The following is a 19,197-nucleotide window of genomic DNA, read 5'->3' on the forward strand; positions in this document are numbered from 1 at the left end:
CAAAGTGTTAAAACTGTCTAAATATGGGAGGGGAAAATGCTAAAGTTACATGTAAAATCAAGCCTTTGCATACAAATATGATTCTTATTAATAGATGTTGTTAATGCTTTCTTCATCTTCACTAAGTATGCCCTTATTTTCTTCCCTAAAGCTCAGTAGTGCTATTACATACTGATGTTTTCTTTGTCTTGATAGTCCCAAAATGACTCCATCTCTGCAGCAAGCCTCTCCCACTCTACATTATCCAGTGTTAGTAGCAATCCAAACAACTCCTAGACTTCAAATATTTCTGAAAAATTGGAAGAGCATTCATAGCTCCATTCTGCAGTGGGAAGAACCGCGGCACAGAGAGATAAAATCATCTGTCCTTGGCAGGAAGCCACCTACAGAATACTTGCTTTTTGTTCATTTTTTTTTTTCTCCTGCCTTTATAATCCAGATACTTCTTAGATATTTTTTGCTTTCTTTTTCTTGCTAGTATTCTGCTTGATTTTCTTTTTTTTTCTTTAATCTTCACCTCATTTATTGAGGTGCCTGTATTTTTAATTACCTCTTCCTACAGGCTATTTCATAAGAGCAAACTTCCCCCGATTGCATAAAGTCTCTACTAAAGCATCCAGCAGGACCAGGACTAAGCGTACTTTCCTCTACTTTTGTCCCACTTTTCTCTGTCCCTTGGATCCATTTATCCCTAGTTCTTTCCATTTTGCGCTAAACTTCTAACTCTCCCCCGCATTCCCCTCTGCCGCCTTCCTATTTTCTTTCTGTCTCTCTCTCCTCTTTTCCCACCAGCTGGACATAAAGGGACCAGGATTTGAAATACCAAACAATAGCTTTTCAGATCTTGGTATGTTTCCTAAGGACTTCACAGGACTGAAGTCTATGGGAGGGGGAGTAGCCTTTAAAAAAATAAGTAGATGTTCCTAATCATTGCCAGGAGATGCACTAAGGGGAGCCTACAAGGACTCAGTCACAAAAAGGGAGTGGTATTTTCCTTGCCATGAGCCCAGTTTTGCACTAGCCAGCACTCTGAGTCACTGGGGGGAGCTTTGCTGGGAGAAGTCATGCAGGAAGTTCAATCCAAGAAATCAATCTCAGAACAGCCATTTCCCTATTTCGGAGAGTATCAAGTATCAACGCAGAGTTTCAGGAAGGTTGTTCAAAGTAATATTCCAATATTTTGGAAGAGTGTCAGCTATGCCAAAGCAGAACAGTCCTCCTCAATGGTACCTCTCTGGTGTCCCTCTGATGGCCATTGTGACCCAGGGTCATCTGCTCACTACTGATTGGTGGCATACGTTCAAAATGTCCATACATTCCTTTAAGTAGTTCAACAAATATTTCTCTAATCTCTGTGCATTTTGGAGATACCAACTTGGTAATTTAAGTCAGTTCGTTCCACACTTTCGCAGCTCACAACTGTTGCTTTTATGTGTAACATCAGCATAGTTTATCCATTTCCACTAAAATTACCCAACAACAATCAGTTAAACAGAAACACTCCCAGGTATCTCTCTAAATCCTGCAGCCTGCAGCAGTGACACAGTTGGAAGGTTGGGGGAAAAAAAAATCTTTTTCTCAGAGTGCTCCCTTCCACAGAGATAGAAAAGAAGAGGATTATAGAAAATGTTGGGAGGGCTTTTAGCAAACTGGCACAAAAACTAAGAGACAAACGATGGATATTTTCTAGTCTCAGATGTCTATAATGGATTTCAAATCGAGCATTAACCATGGTGTATTTGTGTTGGAATAGATGTCCCACAGACATTTGAGACAGGTCCTTTGTTGCAAGAAATGCGGAAAATAAGAGCCAGCTTCCAAAAGACCTCTTTGATTTATATTTGTGTATCTTGCATGGAAAATGGAGTAATTTGGTACAGAGTCACCACTTGTCATTTAAAGTGTGATGTGCAAAGCAATTCACAGAAGAGTGACATACCATTGACCATAGGCCAGTTTGTCACCTATTGCTTTGCATAGGTGCTCTTCCTCACAAGCCCTGCTAAAACATCACATTAGCTAATCTATGTGATATAATGAGAAACAGCACAACAACCAAGGACATCTTTTCATATGCCTTCCTAATCATGGTAAGCCTTTCTGTTTCTGAAACCCATGTGTGGATGTTCATCTTGTGGCATACAACATGCAAAAATGAAGAGTGGGGAGACTGCATACTTGGTCATACAAAGGGAGAAATATGGAAGAAATCTCGATATCAAATGTGACATTGATGAGTTCATTGCTTATCTTATTTTAATTCTAGATCTGGGGATAAGGTTTTCTTCAGTCTGTCACCAGACCTATTACAGCTTTGGGATAAACAGCTGTTTTCATTGTGCTTCTGGTGCTCCTCCCTTAAAATGAACTGAACAAACCTAAATGACCACAAGATGAACTGATACTACTCATAGGAGAGAGCCTACATAGCACCAGGCTATGCTATTTGACCAGTCCTCCAGCACCAGCTCCACACCTGAGGCAAGCCCACAGTCCTCACTCTGACTTGGGGGCAGCCAAAACAAGACTGAGAAATGGAGCCTCCCTTCCTCTCTCCTGCCCTACATCCCAAGGCAAGGAAAGGCACATGCATTTTCCATGGAGAAGATGGCTCCAGCATTTTCCAACAGATCCCATGTTTAATGAATTAGCAGACCAGGACAGAAAGGGAAGAGAGATTACTCTGTACACAGGCATCCCTCTCTTCAATGGTAATTTAAAAGAAACCACAAAACAAGCCCTACAATCCCATTAAAAAATAAATAAAAATAAATTTAAAAAAAAATCTCAGAATCTTAAAAGAAGGACCAGCAAGCAACCAAGCTGATCTGACAAAATCTAGATGTACCAGATCATATGGCCCTGGACAGAAAGGAGGAAGGCATTTGAAAACCTGTTTAGGGAGTGTTGTGTCCTTTTGAAATATCTCAAAGACAGCCTTGTGCAGGCTTCACAATTAGTGAGGGAAAAAGAGGATTGTGGAAAAAAAAAAAAAAAGAAAGAAATTAAGGAAATGGAAGGAGAACACGAAGAGCATTTTAAGAGGTTGAAGGCAAACCCCCCACCACGGACAGTGGGCAAAAAGGGATCTAAAAATAGGCAGCATGAGACAGGGCTCTACGAAAGAGAGCGGGAAGGACACTGTGTTCTGGAAACTAGTGTGACCAACCACAAACAAATGTGCCAAGACTCTTGTACGTTTTGTTGGCATTTTGCTCAAGGCTGGCACGTAATCCATACCAGGAAAGGTATCACCAAGTAGTCAGTGCCCTTCTCTAGGGCATGCTTTGCTAGTACAAACTCCTCAGAGATCAGAGGAAAATGGCTCATCAGCCTGTGACAGAAAAATCATAAAATGAAGGCTTTCCTGAACTCTCCCTTATCACCAGAGGAATTGACAGAAGCACATTTTTATGTATTTATTTAACTCCATGAAAAAAAAAAAAGTTTGGCTTTTTTTGCTACCTACTTACAGTAAGTTTATACCCATTTGTTCTTATGCTTACATTGGTATTTAGTTTCTTTCTAAATTAGCTTTACTTAGCTTATCTTCTCCTCTCCAGTGTTCACAGAGAGTGATCATATCCCTCCCCCTCCCCCAAGCTAATACTCCAGCCTCTGCTATTTTCTTATTGTATACACAATCTTCGATTTTGTGATCAGCCTCCTTTTACACTTCTGCATCTACTCTGGTCTAATCTAGTTTCTCTTGAAGTGGGGTAAACAGAGTGAGAATGAAATTTCAGATACAAGCTCACAAGCACCTTGCAAAATAATACCTTTACCTCCACTGGAGTTGCCAGACCTGATAAAACCTCTGAGGGTAAGCCTTTTTCGCTTCCAAATCACACTCATGTTTCTAATTTCTATTACCTCTTACAGAGAACCAGCTTACAACAGATGTTTCAATGACCTCCTAAATGCAATGATTGTCTATTTTTGCTATAAAATTCTGTCTCATTTCTGCTCAAGTCATCTACAAAGTAGTCTTCAGTCATCTTCATGCAATGGTCTGATTTTCATCTGTATTGACATGCTTCTCTTTTTATTTATCACTGGCAATTTTCATCAGCTTATTCCTTTTTTTTATTCCAAATTCATTAAACAAACATATTGAATGACACCAGTGTCAAGGCAGGGTCTCAAGACACCTTCTAGCAGCCTGACAGGTTTCTTTTCAGCACAGCATGTTGTTCTGTCCCTTTTATGTACAACTCAGGTTTCTCATATTAATCTCTGCTGTCTCAAATCTGACAGTTTCTCAGCTGGTACAATATAAAATATTTCAGTACAGACCAGGAATATTCAAACTGTCTGCCCAGGAAAGTGTTGGGGTCACCAGCCCTGGAGGTATTTAAAAGATGTGGGGACATGATTTAGTGATGGACTTGGCAGCACTGGGTTAACATTGGACTCAATGATTTAAAGATCTTCTCCAACCAAAACATTTCTATTATTTTACTATATTTTCTTCAGTTAGAAAACCACTTATTGATCTCAGAGAGAAATTTTGCAATGCTTTATTCAACCAAGGTAATTTTTTATCATGTTTTCTATTTATCTCTATTTGCTTCATTATTCTATATGTCAGCAGTAAGCTGTGCTAAAAATCCTTGGTGCTAGTACTAACACTTCTCCAACTGTTCTCACAGGAGAAGATTGTCCAGCGCTTTAACTGGAGTACATGGAAAGGCTTTGGAGACCACATGTTCCTCACTGTCTCTTCCAATCCAAGGAGCAGGAGACACATTCAAAACACAAAGGAGGTTGTACTCCAATCAACCTGCAGGTAACCTCTGGAATTTCTTGTCATGGGATGCTGTGAATGGTTAAAGATAAAAACAGGGGAGGCGGTACATGAACAAGTAAATGAAAGGGAAAAACAACAGAAGGACAACACCTACAACCTTCCTCACATTTACACTAGGTACGTGAGGGCGACAAACTACAGGAGGCTCGGAAACTAATACTGTATTGGGAAGCATGGTGAGATGGATTTTCAAACAAAGCCAGTAAATTGATTCATATATTTATGAAATCTACCATATCTTATTTGACTGTCTTATTTCCCGACATTTCCTTATTTCCTGAGTCTTCTTTCCACCACACTCATTCTACAGTAACTACTCCCATTCACTTTCCCACTTTTTACCTCATGGACAATATCATTATTATTGAAAGCTGAGACAAAGTGTTTGTTTAGCTTTTTCAGGATATACAGATTATCTTTAAACCTTGTAATATCCTTAGGGCATACTACATGAACATTCTCTTTTGTTTTGCTTTACATTTCTTGCTTTGCCTGCTGCCATTTTTTTGTAATTTCTTTTGTTAAGAGCTTGACTTCTGAAAATTCTCGCCTTGTCCCTACTTTTTCTAAGATCCAAGAAAAGGCTGATTTAATGATAAGTCTTTTCTCCATTCCTTTTAGCCCTCAAGTTTCATCCATAAGTTCTTGTTTGACACAACAGATCATTAGGCCACAAGTGGGCCTCTTTCTACAAGTTGCCCCTTGCCAAAGATGAAGTAGGTTTTACATCTTTGAGGTAGATTATACATGTTTTACACATAGCGATAAATATAACACCTCTGAATTGAGGGATTCGAGCCCTCTGCTCCCTTTCACTTCTTCATGTTCTCTAAGCAATGAAAGTAAGGACAACAGCTCAGGAGAGAATGGAATGTTGGTTTTGGCATCTGAAGCCCCCTTCAAGCAGGTCAGGTACTTACCTTCAACAATTGCAGCCATCTAGTGGACAAATACCAGAAACAATCCCTAGTCAGTACAAATGTTATCTTCCCTTGCTTGCAATTGTTCACTGAGTGGACTGGTATTTGGTGTTTCATGGTTAAACAGGCAATACAAAATAAGTATCCCAAAATCACTTTATCGTGAGCTTGCATTACAGTGCAGTTGTCCTGCTAAGACAACTTAGGAATGAGCACACCTTGCTAACACAGAACATGATACTCCAGGGAGTTCCTTGTGCATACAGACTTATTCTCTTGCATTTCCAATACCTCAGAAAAGTTATGACTTTACTAATGCTGCCATACACTGACAGTGATAATGAATACATCACCAGAACAGTTTCTGCAGTAGGACACACCACTGACTTGCTTGGATACCTGACAAGTGAGTGTGGAGGCAGAGTTATGTGTGTCAAGGCCTTACTCTACAGCAGCGATTCCCAGCCTGTGCTACACCTACCTGGCTGATGTATTGATGACTCTGACAGGAGGAACATCAGCAGCTGCTGATTATCCCCGGTGCAAAGGAAACGATATAGACAATTACCACTTTTGCAAGCTCAATTAGCTCAGTCAGCTAGGTAATGGCAATCCAACAACATCTGCCTCTTGAAGTATGGAACTTCTGGAAAGTCAATAGGTCAGCTGGCATGCATTTGGTGGAGGAGAGGGTGCAAAGTTGCAGGAAAAGAAAGAAAGGACTGTAGAAATCTCTTGGCCTGTCAAGAGCCAGCTCTGAAGACAGAAATTGTTGCTATTGCTGCTCTGCTAATTACCTCTTTTAGCATCAGTTGTGGTGGCATCTACGTACTCTATGACCACCAACTGCTTCAATAAAGATCTTTTTATGCATATATGTCAGTCACAATTTGTACATCATATAAAATAATGTACTCCCTAAAGTCTGACCTTCATTATTTTTTCAAATGGCCATATTAACATAGAGTGCATAACACACAAAAAAAGCTCACGTCACAAAAATGTGCACTTGGCAACATGATTATGATTATGTCCTTATTTCCATGCCATCAGACCCAGCCAGAATGGATTTAGGAGAGGGAGGTCCTTCCTGATCAACCTGATCTCCTTTCATGACCAGGTGACCAGGCTGGTGGATGTGGGGAAGGCTGTGGATGTTGTGTACCTGACTTCCCTTTCCCATAGCACACTCCTGGAAAAGCTGGCAGCCCATGGCTTGGAGAGGAGCACCCTTCACTGAGTAAAGAACTGGTTGGATGGCTGGGCCCAGAGAGAGGTGGTGAATGGTGCCAGGTGTCATGGGTGGTGTTCCCAGGGCTCAGTGTTTGGTACAGTCCTGTACAATATCTTTATTGATAATCTGGATGAGGGGATGCAGTCCCCTCAGCATCAGCAAATTTGCAGATGATGCCAAACTGAGTGGAAGTGTCAATCTGCTGGAGGGTAGGAGGGCTCTGCAGAGGAGCTTGGCCAGGCTGGATCAACAGGCTGAGACCAATGGCATGAGCTTCAACAAGACCAAGTACAGGGTCCTGCACTTTGGCCATAACAACCCCCTGCAGTGCTACTGGCCCTGGGGGTGCTGGCTGATGGCAGAGTGAACATGAGTCAGCAGTGTGCTCACATGCCAAAAAGGCCAACGGCATCCTGGCCTGGATCAGGAATGGTGAGCCCATCAGGAGCAGGGAGGTCATTCTCCCCCCATACTTGGCACTGGTGAGGCCACACCTTCAGTCTTGCATCCAGTTCTGGGCCCCTGAGTTTAGAAAGGATGTTGAGACACTTGAGCATGTCCAGAGAAGAGCAACAGGGCTGGTGAAGGGTCTGGAACAAAAGCCTTATGGAGGATGGTTGAGGAAGCTGGAGATGTTTATCCTGGAGAAAAGGAGGCTCAGGAGAGACCCTATTGCTCCCTACAACTGCCTGAAAGGAAGCAGCCAGGTGGAGTCAGCCTCTTCTCCCAGGCAACCAGAGACAGGACAAGATGATACAGTCTTAAGCTAAATCAGAGGAGTTTTAGGTTGGACATTAGGAAGAATTTTTCACAGAAAGGGAGACTGGGCATTGAAATAGGCTGCCCAGGAAGGTGGTGGAGTCATCACCCCGGACGTGTTTAAGAAAAGAGTGGTGGGACGCTAAGTGCCATGGTCTAGTTGATAAGATCATATTAAGTCACAGGCTGGACTTAAAGATCTCAAAGGTCTCTTGCAACCTAGATGACTTCCTGATTCTGTGACAAGTCATCTTTTAAAATGCCGATACTTTAGGGCAAGGCATGACTATTCCATTTTGTTTGCTAGGAACTCACCAAAATCTTGATGATGTACCACTGATTCATATGTCTAAGGACTCTGAAGGAATGACTTTTTGGAAGCCTAGTAATTTTGTATTTTTTTTTAGGTATTGCCATGAAACTTAACTGAACCCTAGCCATTATTACCAAAAAAGAATCCCTTCCATTATTATCAATATATGATGCAGGTGCAATATAAAAATCTAGCTTTTCCACACTATGCACATGTGCTATGGGTGCTTCCAGGTGTCATCATTGTCATTGTATGTCTGCAGTATTCCTGGATGTTAGGAATAAAAAATTGTAAACAGCATTTTTCTAGCGACATTCAGTTATTGTGGTTCCTGGAGATCACTGCTATGAAGCTACATACAAAGGGAAGAGACAAGACAGGAGAGGATCAGACCAGAGGAAATGCCATGGTCTACCCAGTCCTCCATTATGTTTAGCAAAGCTGCTGAAGATCCTGGAGCCAAACACCATTTGGACACTACAGTAACTACCTGGCTGATTCAGCACCAGAACTAAACAAACTGTTTGTAGGCAACAACATAAAAATTCCAGCCTTTTTTCCTATTCATAGTTTATGTTTAAGCTTTCCATTGTTTCAATTTTTTTTCACTTGCAGGAAATTCACTGCAACCCCTTATTCAGGAATATGCTATTCATTTTATACCTAAGGTATAGGATATTATTTCTACAACCAGAAACTGAAACCGTTCATCAACAGACAGTGGAACTGAAGCAGTCACTTCTAATTGAATCTCTGAGCAAAATCATACTTATACACACACGCATACAAAAACCAGCAGCCAATGTTTGCCTGTGCGCATGGCCTGGGGCAGCAGTTTTCAGTACTGAAACTCAATGAGATAGGACACAAGAGAGAGGAAAACAGACATACCATGAAGTTCTCAGCATGAGCAGAGCATCCTCAGCTACACATTCTAGTGATCAATTCACCCCAAAGGGCTGACATCAAACTTGTGTTAGATTTATTTTAGATTCCAGAACAGCAGCAGTGATCCTAAATTATGTAGATCTACACTGGACTTTAGCACCTGACAGTCATTTGTCAGCTGCAGTCTTGCTCTGCATGTACTCAGTCCCTGCAATATTTTAGCATGTTGCCTTTTGGAAGGATTAGGGTACTGGACGTCCTCTGAGAAAGCCATAGGAAATACATATTGGTCTTGTGGTTAATTTAATGAAGCTCTTGATGTCATTATTATATAGTGGAAATGTAGTCAAACACTTGCTAAGCAGCCAAAATTTAAATAAACTCCCATGTTCTTAAGTGGTCATTTGAGTGTTTGACATAAAATGTACATCTGTGTTTAAGACACGGCATACACACATGAACTTACACATCACTGTGGGTTTTAACATGCTGAAACGATTTGCAACTCTGCTTTAAAGTTATTGGCTTCCAAAACCAGTGATGATAAGTAAAGTGAGATCTGGAACAAATTAATATATTTCCCAATAACCTGCAGGTTTCTTCAGGACTGCTTGTAGCACTTAATCGGCAGCCAAGAGCTCCCCATAACAACAAAATGTAAAAGAAGCAAAAACACTATGAATATTGATAGGGTGCAAAGTCAGACACTTAATATTTAGGAAGCATAAAACTATGATTCCCCACACAATGTTAATTTGAGATCCTCATATACATTTATTCCGATTCAGACTTGATATTCAACTTTTTTCCACAGGATTTGTCTGTGGCTGGGGCAGAATGGCAGACTAGGAAGCAGAAGCAAAGTGCTGCTTTCCAAGTAGGACAGCTGGCTGTAAGGAAATGCCATGACAATGACAGTTTCTCTGCCAGAGAAACAGAGGACTCCAGAGAAAATACAATGACTGACCAAGGTGCTTGTGCAGAGGCATTGGGTGTGCGGGAAACAAGTTATATCCTCAATTTCCCACCTTTTCAGGAGGCAGTTAGGAGCGTATATAACCCAGCTGGATTGCCCAGGAGAGGCATTTTCACCCTGCTGCCTCCTCTTCCCTCTAACCCCACAGCTGGAATTGTCACCCCAGTTGGGGGATAGACAGACCCATGCCTGAAGCTAGCAGACCCTTGAAAACAGAGGCTAACTAGGAACAGATGGCCAGAATTGCTCCAGGAGTGCATACATTTCCTTGGCCATCATCTTCCCAGCCCAGGGATCTGTGGGGAAGTGCCAAGTCGACTGGGCTAGTTCTGCCCCCAGCTGCAGAACAGCGATGGGAAAGGAGATGCTCTCAGCTGAGCACTTTCCAGGAGCTGGGGTACAGACACAGGAAACAGGTATCCCAAGGCAAAGGACCAGTAACAGCCTGCAGAGATCCTCAAATCACTTATAAATTAGCTACTGCAGGGAGGGAGATTTAATCCTGCAGGGGAGGCTTAGACTGGATATTAGGAAAAATTTCTTCATGGAAAGGGTTGTCAGGCACTGGAACAGGCTGCGCAGGGAAGTGTTTGAATCACCATCCCCAGAGGTAATAAAAAGACGTGTAGATATGGCACTTGCAGACATGGTTTAGTGATGGATTTGGCAGTGCTGGGTAAATGGCTTGACTCAAAGATCTTAGAGGTCTTTCTTTTCCAACCTAAATGATTCTATGATCCTATGATTAATGCCATACTGCTCCCAGACTAATGAGCTCTGTTTCTTAACCTTACAATTCTTCTCCCCCTCTGTGTTTTCCTCCATGTGGCTGTTAAATACTGGCCTTTTTTATTGCACCAATTTAAAATTGAGAGAAAAGGCTTTACAATTTGCACCCATTTTATTCTTCTTTTTTTCTTCTTTACAGATGAAAAAAAAAAAAAAACATCGAAAACAAAACCAACAAAAACCCCAAAAAACAACCCCCAAAAAATCAAAACAAACAAACAAAAACCCAAACAAAGCAAATCAACAACAAAGAAAACCGCAAACAACCTCCCCTGAAACAAACAAACAAAAAAACCCCAAAGCCCATCTCTGCCATTCAGTTTGTCCAGTTTTGTACTTGGGCACTACAGCAGTTCACATTAACAGCTGTAATATTTTTTATAGGAGGCAACTGGAAGTTCAGAGACACTGAGCGACCTCTCCATGCAAGAATAAACAAAAACCTTTATTTCCAGCTTCCTATTCTAACAGCAAAGCTGCTCTCCCACACTCCCTACAGTTTACCAAAAATTGTCCCTTCTCTTTGAAATGTTTACTCCAAAATACCACAATGTGTCTTGGATTCCCACAAAGCTCAGAGTAGCAACACAACAGATCCCAAATCTGTCAACACAGCTTCACCTCACTGTTGCTGTAGCTGAGATTTGGATTAAGGCACCTCAAGACTGAGGCACCTCCTGTATGGAGCACCCAGCCACTTGCAAAGGAGGCAACAGTGAGCTACAGGTGACAAACTCATATGGATTTGGGAACATAGAAGGACTAAGCTTTAAAATTACAACCCTGGGAGAGAATAGTGAAAAAAATTAGACTTACCCCATACCTAAAATGTCAGGGTTTTTCTTTCAAAGTCAGACAGAGTCTCATTCAAACAATATTGTTGCTTATGATTCAAATTTTCCACAGCCTCCACATTCCTAAGTACTCATCTGACTTCAGTATTTTTTAATGTAAAGCCAGATTCAAGGCTTCTCAGCAGTGTAGGCAAGAAGCAGTTTTGGATATGGTGGCAGAATGGGTCCAGGACAGGAAGGACAAAAACTGAGGGGCTTTGATATATGCTGAAGAACCAGAACAGCTTTTTTTGCTCTGTGAGAAGTGTGGTTCAAGTTCTTTGAGTCTGCTCAGAGCCTGATGCCAGAAAAGCATTTCTTAAAATCTTCCAGTTGCTAAGAAGGAAAGAGATTTCTGCCTCTTAGAAGGGTGTACTTTAAAAGGGGTACACAGAGTGGTTCTCCATCTTGAAGAGGGTATTTTCCTAAGTGGGACTGTAGAGCACAGGTTTTAATCCCTCACTGTGTTGAATTTCCTGGTCTTCTGCTAAAAGTGGCATCCAAGTAGTTGTGGCATCCACCATCCTAATGCAGGGATGGTGCTGCCACCACCCAGGGTGACACAGGGGTGGCACAGGGGTGACTCAGTCACTCCAGCTTCTCACAGGGTAGGCAATGGAAGGCTCTGCCTCTTGAGGGAATGGCTCACCAATGCCAAATCTGCAAAAGCAGCAATGCCATAGAGTGCTCCTGATCATTGCATTCTGTTCAGAATCTTGGCTTTGGGCTGTGGAGGGGTTTCTGTGTTTTACAACCAAAGTTTTACAACTCAAATTAAATTAGCCAATTCACTTAACAAAAACTGCAAACTCAATCAGCAATTGTTGCTTGTAGTGGATATGCCTTGCCCTAGTGCCCCATCACTCGTGTCCTGCAAAACATCATGTGGGAAAGCAGGAAGGAACTTACACTCAAATACTGACTGCTAGACCCTCTGCTGACACCCTAGGGGAGACGGTGGTGTCCCCTGGTTAGCAGAAAAAGCAAACTTAGTCCATTTCCTTTGTCAAATGTGTTAGTAGTCCTGCTGCTGCTCCAGGAAACTCAGGTTTCCAGGATCACTAGAAATTGCTCAATGAATCATCACAGATCTACAAATCCATGGCTGCCTCTGAATAAAGGTGCCCTTCCTGCATCATGTGCATGGGGAACTTCTCCTCAAGAGGCTTGTGCAAGACTCCAAGTCCTTTGCTCACGTCACAGAGGTTTCATGAGGTTAAAAATCAGGTTTTGCTTAGCACTAATATGAGCAAATATTTATCATTCTGAGCTGAACTAACAGGTAACTGTGCCTACCCCAGTTCAACAAGGATTTTAACCCGCTGCCTCCTTAAGGTGAGACATAGGCTTAAACAGCTAGCTGAATAAAAGCCAAAAGGAAGATAGATTGAAAGATTAGGCAGACATATATGATTACATAAAATTTTAAAGTAAACTTCAAAGTTTTTTCCCCTTTAATTCTGATGTTTTATTGGTATTGCTTTCCCAGTAGAATTTCAGTGCAGCTCTCATCTTTACAATAGAAAAGAAAAAGAACTGAAGCAAAATTTTATTTTCCCATTTAACTGAGTACCTGTTTTTAATGGGTGGAGTCAAGTTAAAACACAGAATTTCTCAGACAGACTGAATTCTTTATTTAATTTTCCAAAACCCTTGAGCTGTTCTGAAAATGTTTTGTCTTGTAGTAATTAAATAAAAATCAATCACTTCAATATCATTTCAAATGATACATGGAGCATACAGGGTTATTGTAAACACAGCAAAACATTACAACATCTGTTATTATTAATACTCTTTACTGTCTGCCAAGTTTATCCATGGTCCTGTCAAGTGAGGAAATCCTTCTGCTGATACAGGAATCAGATGATCAGAGTTAGGCTCACCAGGGAAGAGGAGACACAAGGGTTTTTGATGCATTTAAAGACAGTGCAAAGGTCTTGTTTATATTCTTCTTATCAAAGAGCAAGAGTGAAGGAGCTGCTGCCTGTGAATATGACCAAAAGGACCGACTGCCATATGAATTTCCTCACCAGTGTGTTGTGATCTCCTGGGTACCCTTAACGCTGGTGGATTTAATGTGGTGCACTGAAGATTTGCTCTCGATCCTCAGTGGCTTGTAAACAGAGGCGGCGTGTCCTGCATCACCCAAGTTCTGTCCATCAAAATGCCACAATCACACATATTTATTCCAGAGATAGCATTGTTCAAGTACACCCTCGATGGTGATGCCTCAGACAAGAAAAGTATTTTTACAGTGCTGAATACCAGGAAGTGACAGGAACCAAATAAGGAATCATAGCCAGGGTGTAAGATGAGACTGACAAGCTACTTGTATGTCAGTATACAGAAGGCAGGGCTAAAGCACACCATGCAAACATCTGCAGGAATGAACTGCAAGGTTTGAAACTTCATGTTTCTGAAGGCTTAAATATGTTTTCTGTAACATTGATAAAGATTAGGAGAACAAAAATGCCACTGAAATCTCCAGGAAAAATACATTCAACACACACACATATACAAAATTCCCACAATCTAAATCAGTTCAGACCTATCCCAGAGGGAGATCCTCATCCTTTCTGCCTATTTCCACCCCATTTGTTTTATGCCATCTCTTTCTAATACAACCAGGGAAACTGATCAAACACATTCTATACATACCACCCAGCCCACAGTCTCAGCATCCCAGCTGTATTCCTAACCTCACAAATCCACAGTGAAACCATCTCCAGGGTTTCAAAAGCATAGCAGCTTTCATGAAGGGAGGCAGTGGGAGCTCTCTTAATTAGCTCAGCTCCTTTGTGCATTTCTAGACACGTCTCCCTCTTTGTTCACCTTTAAGAGTTTAATGTCAGGGTAGAAGCAGAAGATTTGTCCTCCATAAAATAGTATCACATTCTTAAGGCTCTCCTTTTTTTCCTAGTAAAAGTTGTTACACACAGAAAAACAGTCAACATGGGGCCAAATATCTAAACAGAAAGAGGTGAATTTTAACCAGTCCTGGCATTTAATGAGGACTAAGAGAGGAAAAGCTGGAAATGCAGCCAGTCAGGTGAGCATTTCATTAACAAAAACTTATTCACATGTTGTCCCTACAACTCTGCAAAGGAAAATTCAAACATGAAACCATCACTAATGTAATTTAATCCTTCCTGGAAGTACATGAAAATTAAATTCAGTCTTGATAGCTTAATTATTTGAATACTTCTTCTGGATATAAATCTTACCAACCTGACAGTCATTTCTAGGATGCAGGGAAGACAGCAGAACGGCAAATTTTCTCACCAGTACTTTCAAGTATAAGTTTATACAGAAACGAGTTGAGGACAAAGCCATGGACAGATGGGTTCCAACTTTACTGTGTCCCTGATTTCATTATTCAAGGTTTGCAACAAGGAAATCACATGATCCCCCTAGAACATTTAGCTTGGGCTGAGAGGCCCTGGGACAACAAATCACTCAGAAATGTGTCCAAACAACACACAACGAGTTTTTCTAAGGAGATCCCACATAGATAAAGATAGGTAATTTAAATCATTACTACCATTCCTCTCTGGCTACTTAAAAAAAGGTTTGAAAGCAGAGATTCCTCATTAAAATCTGCATGAATTCCAAAATGTGAATTAGTACATGGCTTAATAAGAGGTAGCAGTCAATTAAATTTCTTTTAAAAAAAAATTTGTATCTTCTGAGAATTGTTTTCTCTTACATGTTGCAATATTTCTATTACTTGGAGACTGAAATAGAAAAGTTAAATTCTCAGTATTGTCTAATTTTTATGCATTATCATGATAGCTTAAAAGAAAAATGAAAACATTGATGAAATTGAGAATTTTGAAGAAGCCAAAAAATTCACCTCCTCCTGAAAGTAAGATTACAAATATCAATTTGTCTCCAGAAGTTTACTTGTTGCTATGAAGAGTCTGTCCTTCCTACTAAGTAGGCTATAATTAAAGTATTTTGTACAAAACCACTTCAATATGAAGAAAAGTAAACTAATTCTTGTCTCAGAATAAAGATAAAAATAAATAAAGATTAAATAAAGGAAAAAAACCCCTAATTTCCTCAGTTCTACCTCTCCTTCAAACTTCCCTGGACTAGTAGTGGCAAAATATTTTGATCCATCTAACCAATATCCTCAACAATGTCCCCTTTGAAGACTTGCTTATGTCTCCTGATAATTAAAAAGCTTTTCTGCAAAAGAGGAGTCTAATTAAGGACTACCTACCTTTTCAGTACATGCACATATGTACATTGTGCACGTGTACATTGTTCATCTTACTGCATGTATGCCCTCTGTTTTTCAGTGTAGTCTATCTCCTTTCTCACAGACAGCAAAGTTTAAGGGGGTGGGTGTTACCTAAAATTACATTAGAAATTACATCAGCATTGCTTTAGAAATCTATATTAATAAACTACTTCAACGTCTGGAACAACTGAACAACTCTCACTGCAAGGCCTTTGGTATTTTATTTTTCCCACGTAAAATATGGTCTTAGTTTTATACAAAAACTTTGAACAAGAGTTACACTTAAATGTAACCTAATTTTCATACTGTACAAAATCCTACTGGTTTATAATTCTACCATTTCAAAAGAGATATTTTGGCTATTTGGAGTTTTAATGTCAGCAAATGACCTTAGCAACTACAAATACATATAGTTAATATATATAGTTAGAACAAAGTGAAGTCTATATTACATATTCACACTTATTGAGCCCAAGGGCTCTGCTCATCCTCAAGATACCTATTTTTACAAATCAGTACCTTCACCCACATTTTTAATTCATTATAGTAAATATTTAGGTATTAGAAAGGTGCTGCATGGAACAGGATGAGCAAAGGTTCACAGGTCTATATCCACAGTCAAGTTTAGGCAACTAATCACATCTGCTCTGCCTGGATTCTGCCATTCATGGTAACTTAACACAGTCCCAAACCTCATCTCTCAACCACTCTGTTGGACAAAGGTCACAGACCTTGCGTTCACCACGGAAAAAAACAGGCTCCAGCTATTCATCCTTATTTCTTTTCCATGTAATATCTAACAGGTAGATATATTTAACAAAAATTGAAGGCATTAACACATTAGTCAATATACCAATATTGTTTGTTGATTAAGTTCTTGGGATTTTTTTCCCAGTCACAAAGTGATCAAACTAAATCTCAGGGTTTTCTTTTCCATTGCTTTACTTTCTCAGCTATTTTTTAAACTATAATTTGCTGTAGGTAATTGGGTAAAAGAAAAGGCTTCTGTAATTGTTATTTTTTTGGATGGTCTCTTTTACATATTCTTACTGTTTGAAAGAGACTGTGACCATCCCTTCTATTGAAGGGCTATACTCAAAGAAAACAATGAAAGACACAATTCTACAAGCACCATGTACGGACTTCTCTTTATTTGTCTGAATAGAGCTTGGTCTGCAGGATCCTGGAGGGTAATTTTATGACTTTTTGGACATAGCCTCACTGTCCTGACTAAGCACAGCAGATTGTGGGGCACTGTTCAGTTACATCTGTGCTAGCAGACAATGGCTCTGCTCCTGCTTCTAATGTAGTCCCTGAGAATTCTGCCATGAACTCATATTACTGTAATTCAGATGTGCTACTGAAATAAATGTGATGTATATTTTCCATGATATGATTACTGGATTCGGTTCTGGTCAATTAAAGCTGCCTGCCCAGGGCTATCAACAGGGTAATGATTAATGTCAATAAGCAACCCTTGCTCACATCTGCTGGCTGCCTATTAAAAAAACCCAAAACAAATAAACCAACATTAAAAATGGGCAGTGACATTAATTTGTTGCCTTCAGCCACGTTTAGACTAAGAATACCCAGCTGCATGGAGCTGAAGCACTGTGTCCATAAAGAAGCTGGCAGAGGGAGCATGTATTGCTAGGAAAGTGTCAGACCTGAATGACACTCTGAATGAAGCCCTGGTTCAAGGTGAAGAGTTCAGCTGCAGCACTGCCCACATCACCTGTGAAAGGCCATGCAGCAGCACTCTGCCACTTTGCAGGACAGACAAACTAGATGAAAGCTTCACAGCACAGCAAGAAGAGCCACAAAATGTAACAGAGATAAAAGTTTCTCTGTGTGTGTGTATGTGTGTGTGAGGACTTGAATGAATGCAATTACAGCAAAACACCCCCAGTGCCCCCCAGGACTGTGGGGTGTGTGCAGCGGCCAGGCCCTGAGTACCAGCCCCGCAGAGCATAAGAGCAGCTGGGCTGGATCCCTGCTATGGAGGGAGAAATTCAGAACAGAGAAACTCCCAGTGAGCTTCTTCTGGATCCCTAGCCCTCTCTGCTCTCCTTCCAGCTAGCACCTGGTACACCCACATTGACCCTCCATGCCCCAGCAAGCATGAAAGATCTTCTCTGTTCCCATCCTAGCTGGGCTTTCATCCCGTGGGTTACATATCCAAAACAAAGACACATCCTCACACTCCAGCTCCTCTCCTAGTTCATTCTCCCATGGTTTTAATGCCACCCTAGGGACTGGGCTAAGCAGTTCAGGGAGCAAAGATGGGCATCGCTCATGCTCCATTGTTTTGAAGCAGGAAATGGCTGCAGAAAAGCCTCTTCTCAGTGCACACAGGCTGATGACATGGGACTGGTGGGATCCCTTCTGGTCAGAATGTAACCCTCACTGGAACAATCAGCAATTTGGACATCCGAAAATTATTTCATTAAACAACAGTTGTTAATCAGTAGGAGGTCTTTTTCCACAGCCATTCTTTAAAGCCGAAACATTTCCATGTTTCCTGTAATACTTGTGCTTAGTCACACATTGACAAATACAAGGAAAAAAACTCAGATCTGTATGACAGATTTTTGGAACCGCCAAAATAATCTCTTTGAATTCTGAAGCCACTTGACAGCAGGAGTCCAAAGGAGAGTGTTGAAAGCAAAACCTTGTATTTAGTCACTGGAGTTTTTATTGCATTTTTCTCCCAGAGCAGGATACCTATCGTATTCTGCAAAAAATACATTATCAAATGAACAGTCCAAAGACCCCATTAAATTTTAAAATTTTCCAGGTCCACTTTTTGCTACCCATCCTGTAAGCCTGACAAAGAAAAAAGGGATTGTCCTTTACATTTCAGTGGGAATTTAACACAGTCAGCCAAAGGCTCTGCCAGAGGACATCTTCTGCAGAACATGCCACCATGTTGCAACTCACATATTCACATGTGCAAAAAGTCTCTGGCTGAGTCTGCTCTTCCCTGCTGTAATACATCACAAGAAAAGAGATCCCTAGGTCAAAATTCCCTAAAATTTAAATATTTGAGAAGTATTAAGTACTCTAATTAAGAGTTACTGCTATTACTTTCTAAATGCCTGGAGAGGAAGGATTGTGCTGGTTGGGCTCAAGGTGACTTGTTATTAAGTCATGAAAGTTTCCTCCTTCATGCCAGGCTGGCAGTGGGTCTCATTCAGAGTGATGTCCATGCAAAGAGGAGGTCTGCTCTTTTTTTTATTATAGCCATCCCAAAAGGCCATGACTTCAGTGGAAGTGAAAGTGAATATCCTCTCCCATTTCGATCAATTCTGAAGCATGGAAGGAACAAGCACTTCATCTCTAAGTAGATTTGTAGAGAAAGAGATAAGCATGGCTGTTTTCCAAGGGACTGGCTGTAGCACAGGGCTGGGACTGGGCATAAGCAGCTGA

The 19,197-nt window shown here is 40.9% G+C and overlaps 1 long non-coding RNA gene across 4 annotated transcripts in view; it reads right to left on the reverse strand.

The window, feature by feature from the left end:
- Positions 1-19,197, reverse strand: part of LOC111927223 (uncharacterized) — a 133,324-nt gene that overhangs the window by 101,225 nt on the left and 12,902 nt on the right. For 2 of the 4 annotated variants that reach the window (XR_002863466.2, XR_015283182.1), the window contains 2 exons: positions 15,748-15,879; positions 13,133-14,619 (listed from right to left, as the gene is read on the reverse strand). This is a non-coding gene — a long non-coding RNA (uncharacterized LOC111927223). Of the gene's footprint in view, positions 1-13,132; positions 14,620-15,747; positions 15,880-19,197 lie in introns of those variants that run through there. The other 2 variants (XR_015283184.1, XR_015283183.1) reach the window with 1 other exon arrangement.

The sequence above is a fragment of the Cyanistes caeruleus genome, chromosome 2 (assembly GCF_971803275.1).
Source record: "Cyanistes caeruleus chromosome 2, bCyaCae1.hap1.1, whole genome shotgun sequence".
NCBI classification, from domain to species: domain Eukaryota; kingdom Metazoa; phylum Chordata; class Aves; order Passeriformes; family Paridae; genus Cyanistes; species Cyanistes caeruleus.